Genomic DNA, 8,074 nt, shown 5'->3' with positions numbered 1-8,074 from the left:
GACAGGGCTGCAGTGGAGCGGGTTGAGAGCTTCAAGTTCCTTGGTGTCCACATCACCAACAAAATAACATGGTCCAAGCACACCAAGACAGTCGTGAAGCGGGCACGACAAAACCTATTCCCCCTCTGGAGACTGAAAAGATTTGGCATGGGACCCAGATCCTCAAAACTGTTCGCTCTGCTACCGCACGGCAAGCGGTACAAAAAAAGTAGTGCACTACTTTTGACCAGAGCCCTGGTCCCTATATAGTGTACTACTTTTGACCAGGGCCCTAGTCCCTATATAGTGTACTACTTTTGACTAGGGCCCATAGGGACTTCTGAAATCCGCCTGTCATACTGAAGTCAGTTATTTAAGTGCAGCTGTGATTCAGCCCGACTCAGAATAAGAAATTCATTATTACATAAACACATACTATCTTTAATGCCCTGCTCGTCTCAGAATTAGTCAGTCAGAAACTTGCAAAAAGCACTTAAAACACAGATTACAATTACAGTGAGGATTTTAAATAATTCTCATTAAGCCTAGATGCCCTCAAAAACTGAACTAAGTCGCAGCTTATAGCTTAACACCCATTGAACAACCAGTGCCAGTTAAAGATACAAAAAGAAAAATAACTGTAGCTAGCCCACAAAACACTTTCAAATCCTCCTGGGGTCCAACAACCTGTTCATCGGAGGATTTGAAAGTGTCATGTAATGGAACTGTTAACTAGGTCACAGGATGTAGGAATGTTGCAGAGGTCCATGTGTCACTGAGGAGGGTTGACTGCCCAACAATAAAAGGTGTCAGAGGCCGCTTGTAGTTGTGTATCTGCTTGGTCTTCTGTGATGTGCTGTATCATTCACATCTCCAGTTGATGTCTGATGCCAGCAGCTCCAGGGAGGAAGGTGAAACTAGTCCACAGGGGCTCCTCCTTATTTCTGTTAAAGCTGCGGTCATATTATTACTGCTGCCTCTAGAGGGGCATCCAGGAGCTCCCATTCCACCTCAGCAAGCTGCAGCGGGATGGAGGGAGGGAAGGACGGACGGAGGAGACCGACGTATGTACGGACGGTCGGAGACGAGGGATACAGTCTGCAGTAGCCATGATGCACATCACACCTCCATCCCCACCAGCTCTGCCACGAGCCTGGCTGATGAAATATTACGATGGTGTTTTAAGGGGAAGGTTCCCACGATGTCAATGAGTACTCAGTGTTTCAATGGCATCCCGTGTCAACAAATCCTAAATCAAATGCTGCTTTGGGGTTCTCACAACAAGGAGGATTTTCTACATGGCAGTGTGCTTTATTAGACAGGTAACCTAATGTAGCAGGCGTAAAATAAACACCTGATCCCCCTACATACTGGTACCGACAAATAAAATAAAATAAATATATATATATATATATATATTGTAACTGCTGAGAGGTTATCTAGTAAAATGTGGAGGAGTTAAGATGGACGGAAGTCGCTGGCTGTCTTTTCTACTTCCCCTGAACTGCAGAACATCTAGTCGTTGTGGACTGGGCAGAGCCTAGACGGTGGTGGTGGTGTTGGCTCCCCCTCCTCTAATAGGCTGGTGTACTACACTCTCTCCTTCTTTTCTCTGTGAATCTCTCTGTATGTCACCACCAAGACTCACTAGCGGGCCAGTTTAAATACCCCGTCCCAGCAAACCAGGCTGCTAGTTTGAGTGCAGTAAAATGTTTTTGCTCAAACTTTTTTTTACCAAGGATATTGTTTTTCAGATTAAAAATCAAACAATAGCCTATATGCTAACCTAGCTTCAGCATATCTGTCATTCTGCATGCAACCCACTAGCCTGTGGTTACATTTACTGTATAGTGAGAGAGAAAAAACAACCCTGAACCTTCTGGGGGGCCTTGATGCCTCTGCAATGTTAATTTCTCAGTGTGTGTGTGTGTGTGTGTGTGTATGTATGTATGTATATATATTAGTTGTGAGATGCGAGAACAGTAGCAACAGTGATGAGCTCCAATGGGATTTGCAGGAAAGCCATGCATTGCAATCAGGAGGCCCATTGCTTCATTACAGCAAATAGAACACAGCGCTCTAAAGCCGTGCTTGGCTTCACATCATGTCAATCACACATGCAGTCAACTGTATTTTCCCCATCATCACAAAGAGAATATTTCCATGCTGTGACCCAGATCAGACATCCTGAGCCCAGACTGAGCCCAGAAATAACTCCCTGCAACTGTCCCATCTCTGACCGTGGAGGAGCGCCAGATTCAATCCAACCTGCCGTGCCACTGTTTATACTGCCTGTCTACAAACTAGCTGGGTCCCGCAGGAAGGCGCACACATTATTTTACCAAAAACTGTGGGTATCAGTACCTGTAGGAAGAGTACTTGGTATTTCCACAGTAACCAAAACCCTTCTGTGAATGTATTTTGACCATGGGGGGGAAAAAAGCTAGTTCTATGTTTAAGCTACACACTATTGCATAAATACTGCAATGTGGGTTCAGTTGAATGGAGTCAGGTAGAAGGTTGTGTATTAACTTCCCGAAGTCAGCATTTACTGTCTGTCTGCTACACATGCACACAAGGTGTCAACTAGAATAACACTTTGGTTTCAGTATTACCCCTTCAAGACCAGTGACCCTGCTAGAAATGGACCTGTTGGTGACAAATCCAGAGCTGTTGCTGGCCCAGGTCTCTTAGAGACACTTAAAGTCAACCACAGCCTGCCAGCCTGTCCCGCCACAATACCTCTCCTTGTCATCTCCAGCGTGTTTCCATATCAGGCTTCGGTCTCATAGCCATTCTAACACAGCCCTGTCTAAGGGGACTGTTGACATTAAACTCTAAAGAACAGGCCTAGTTGAATGTAGGCGGTCTGAAGAGGCAGTGGGATTTTCAGTATTTGCATCTGGTCTTCAATCAATAATCTTGAGAATTGTGCAAATATCCCCAGTCAGACAGACAATCATTCAGTGTTGACAAGTGTCTCGTGTTTATAGTGCCAGCAAGGTATGTGGACCTGTCCTTTAACACTGAAATAGGATACAGTGCTGCTGTATTGTGAAGCTCCTTATCAATGCTTTATTCAAGTAGAGCAGTGGTTCCAACTCCGGTCCTCCAGTACCCCCACAGAACACATTGTAGCCCTGGACAAACTCACCTGATTCAGCTCATTGAGGGCTTGATGATTAGTTGACAAGTTGAATCAGGTGTGTTTGTCCGGGGCTACAATAAAACTGTGTACTGTTGGGGGTACTGGAGGACTGGGGTTGGGAATAACCCTCAAATATTTTCCGGTCCTGAGCAAATTTCAAGTCTTCTGAGCGCAAACTTGAACATTGTGAAATTTCTGTGCTACTTCCAGCAAGCGTTAACTGTGACACTGAGGCTGTCTCCGCTTTAAGTTACAGTTCTAACAGTGGACAAGTAGGCTGCTGTGGTTATGTGATCATAATGTAGGCCTCAGAGTGGCCTACCATCAGAAACCACGGAGAAAGTGTATCCCATGACATTTTAACATGGAAATAGCTGTTCTATCATTCAGCCTACAGTAGCAGCCAATGTGTGGTGTTCAATGTAGACCTACATTCCATGAGGCTTTTGAAAAAACATGACGGGCTTGATATTAACCTGTTTATCCTTCAGACAAAAGGAGGTGACTTAAAATGTAGTTTGTTGCAAGAAACCAGTTTAGAAAATAAAATGTATTATTATTCCCATACCATTATTACAGATAATCAGACAAATGATGCTCCCCTCTGCCTAATGGCTACTTAGCTTATTCAAGCATGTCTCAAAATACAACTATGAGTTGTACAGTGTGGCACAGCAGTCTAAGGCACTGCATCTCAGTGCATCTCATGTGTCACTACAGACCCTGGTTCGATTCCAGCTGTATCATAACTGGCCGTGATTGGGAGTCCCATAGGGTGGCGCACAATTGGCACAGCGTCGTCCGGGTTAGGGTTTGGCCGGGTTAGGCCGTCATTGTAAATAAGAAATTTGTTCTTAACTGACTTGCCTAGTTAAATAAAATAGACAAAATAAAATAATAACTCTTTAAATCCGACTTGTTATTAAAGATGTCTAGAAATGTACACGTTCTGTGCTCTTGTAGGAAGCAAATCACTCCCCTACTGCAGACTACAAATTCTCTAACTGGGCTAATAACTCACTAACTAGCAAAAGATATGAACACAATGTGCGCACGTGGCTACATGCAGCTCTTGCTTTGATCTCAAAACAAGCACATCTACTTACGACAACAGTCGTAAAAACAGATCCATATATGGAAATGGTCCATTTGCATAAAGGCCTACTGCAGATGTGATTGGTTATGCCACACCGGTCTGTGTAGAGTACAAGCGGAGTTGTACCCAATAGAATCCTACTCCTACCTACAACAAAGGTAGGTAGGAGTAGGATATTTTGTTTTGTTGCATTGAAAGTGGCTAATATTGGCTGATTCAAATCACAATTGTCACAGTAAAGGGAAACGTTGATTGCCACAGTAAAGGGAAACGTTGATTGCCACAGTCAAGGGAAACGTTGATTGCCACAGTCAAGGGAAACGTTGATTGCCACAGTCAAGGGAAACGTTGATTGCCACAGTCAAGGGAAACGTTGATTGCCACAGTCAAGGGAAACGTTGATTGCCACAGTCAAGGGAAACGTTGATTGCCACAGTCAAGGGAAACGTTGATTGCCACAGTCAAGGGAAACGTTGATTGCCACAGTAAAGGGAAACGTTGATTGCCACAGTCAAGGGAAACGTTGATTGCCACAGTCAAGGGAAACGTTGATTGCCACAGTCAAGGGAAACGTTGATTGCCACAGTCAAGGGAAACGTTGATTGCCACAGTCAAGGGAAACGTTGATTGCCACAGTCAAGGGAAACGTTGATTGCCACAGTAAAGGGAAACGTTGATTGCCACAGTAAAGGGAAACGTTGATTGCCACAGTAAAGGGAAACGTTGATTGCCACAGTAAAGGGAAACGTTGATTGCCACAGTAAAGGGAAACGTTGATTGCCACAGTCAAGGGAAACGTTGATTGCCACAGTCAAGGGAAACGTTGATTGCCACAGTAAAGGGAAACGTTGATTGCCACAGTCAAGGGAAACGTTGATTGCCACAGTCAAGGGAAACGTTGATTGCCACAGACAAGGGAAACGTTGATTGCCACAGACAAGGGAAACGTTGATTGCCACAGACAAGGGAAACGTTGATTGCCACAGACAAGGGAAACGTTGATTGCCACAGTCAAGGGAAACGTTGATTGCCACAGTCAAGGGAAACGTTGATTACCACAGTCAAGGGAAACGTTGATAGCGTTAACAGGGAAAACTCTAGAAAGTTTAGTGAAGTTCAATCTCGTGCTTGTCACTGTGGGCTGATATATCTTCAGCGCGCTCTGACTGCTGCGTGCACACTCACAGCTTACAGGGAACATTGGTTGGGAACCACTGAAGTAGAACACCAACACATTCTCCTCGGTGCTCACAACTCAACTTGTTTATCTCAGGGTCATATGTGCATGCAGAGAGACAGGATTGCAAAACGTGATGTGACATCTTTTAAAAATGTAGAAATGAAATAGGCTGAGTTCCATGGGGTGTTTCCCGCTCTCCTTACATGTCTCTGAAATAAGCAAATGATCCCATTGCCAACCCCCCAGCACCGTACATACATGGTGACCGGGATTGTCAGAACACGTCAGAGTCAGAGCTTTGAGGCAGACTAGTAGTAATCTTCACAAGATACTCGAGGTCGACCGATTAAATTAGGGGCGATTTCAAGTTTCCATAACAATCGGAAATCAGTGGTTTTAGGCGCCGATTTGCCCCCCCAATTTTTACACCTTTATTTAATCTTTATTTAACTAGGCAAGTCAATTAAGAACACATTCTTATTTTAAATGACGGCCTAGGAACGGTGGGTTAACTGCCTCGTTCAGGGGCAGAAAGACAGATTTTCACCTCGTCAGCTCGGGAGATCCAATCTTGCAACCTTACAGTTAACTAGTCCAACGCAATAACGACCTGCCTCTCTCTCGTTGCACTCCACAAGGAGACTGCCTGGTACGCAAATGCAGTAAGCCAAGGTAAGTTGCTAGCTAGCATTAAACTTATCTTATAAAAAACAATCATAATCACTAGTTAACTACACATGGTTGATGATATTCCTAGATATTATCTAGCGTGTCCTGTGTTGCATATAATCTGACTGAGCATACAAGCATACAAGTATCTAAGTATCTGACTGAGCGGTGGTAGGCAGAAGCAGTCGCGTAAACATTCATTCAGACAGCACTTTCGTGCATTTTGCCAGCAGCTCTTCGTTGTGCGTCAAGCATTGCGCTGTTTATGACTTCAAACCTATCAACTCCCGAGATGAGGCTGGTGTGACCGAAGTGAAATGGCTGGCTAGTTAGCGTGCGCTAATAGCGTTTCAAACTTCGCTCGCTCTGAGCCTTGGGGTGGTTGTTTCCCTTGCTCTGCATGGGTAACGCTGCTTCGATGTGGTGGCTGTTGTCGTTGTGTTGCTGGTTCGAGCCCAGGGAGGAGCGAGGAGAGGGACGGAAGCTATACTGTTACACCGGCAATACTAAAGTGCCTATAAGAACATCCAATAGTCAAAGGTTAATAATGAAATACAAATGGTATAGAGGGAAATAGTCCTATAATAACTACAACTTAAAACTTCTTACCTGGGAATATTGAAGACTCATGTTAAAAGGAACCACCAGCTTTCATATGTTCTCATGTTCTGAGCAAGGAATTGAAACGTTAGCTTTCTTTACATAGCACATATTGCACTTTTACTTTCTTCTCCAACACTTTGTTTTTGCATTATTTAAACCAAATTGAACATGTTTCATTCATTATCTACTTGAGGCCAAATTTATTTTATTTATGTTTTATTTTAAGTTATAATAAGTGTTAATTCAGTATTGTTGTAATTGTCATTATTACAAAAATATATATATATATATATGTATTATTTTTTTTATTTTATTATTATTATTATTTATTTATTTTTATTTTTTAAATCGGCCGATTAAATCGGTATCGGCTTTTTTGGTCTTCCAATAATCAGTATCGGCGCTGAAAAATCATAATCGGTGTTACGGTTTTCTTCCGATGAAGGAGAGGCGGACCAAACTGCAGCGTGGTAATCTTGATTCATGTTTAATGAATAAGAACACGAACAATACAAAAACAAGAAACGTAACGCGAAAACCGAAACAGCCTAGACTGGTGCAAACTAACACAGAGACAGGAACAATCACCCACGAAACACTCAAAGAATATGGCTACCTAAATATGGTTCCCAATCAGAGACAACGATAAACACCTGCCTCTGATTGAGAACCACTTCAGGCAACCATAGACTTTTCTAGATAACCCTACTAATTCAAAATCCCAATACCTACAAAAAACCCAAGACAAAACACACCACATAATAAACCCATGTCACACCCTGGCCTGACCAAAATAATAAAGAAAACACAAAATACTAAGACCAGGGCATGACAATCGGTCGACCTCTACAAGATACATGAAGTAACAGAGCACACTGGATCTAAGATAATTCTCAAATGTTTTGTGCCTTCATTTACTGTATGGATGTGTGCACACTTTTTTATTTATTTATTTATTTCACCTTTGTTTATTTACTTACACACAGTTGTGGAGTAAAAAGACATGCCCTGGAACAGAACCCCACTACTCAGTCTTCAGAGAGACTATATACAATGGATTATATAAGAGCTCCCACCACCTGGGTTTTTCCACATTTTGATGCATTATAGTGGAATTGAAAAGGTATATAATAGTGATTTTTGTTTGTCACTGATCAACACAAATGACCTCAATGTCAAAGTGAAAAGAAAAGAAAGTTATTTTTGTAAAAATGTGTATGGTTATATAAAAGGTATTCACCACTTTTACGATGAGCCTAAATAAGTACAGGAGTCCAAAGTTGCTTGACAAATCACATAAGTTGCATGGACTCACTGTGTGCAATAATAGTATTTAACATGATTTGACTACCTAATCTCTGTACCCCACACACATGATTATCTGTAAGGTTCCTCAGTT

Source organism: Oncorhynchus clarkii, unplaced genomic scaffold (assembly GCF_045791955.1).
Source record: "Oncorhynchus clarkii lewisi isolate Uvic-CL-2024 unplaced genomic scaffold, UVic_Ocla_1.0 unplaced_contig_14074_pilon_pilon, whole genome shotgun sequence".
Lineage (NCBI taxonomy): Eukaryota > Metazoa > Chordata > Actinopteri > Salmoniformes > Salmonidae > Oncorhynchus > Oncorhynchus clarkii.
This window is presented reverse-complemented; position numbering follows the sequence as displayed.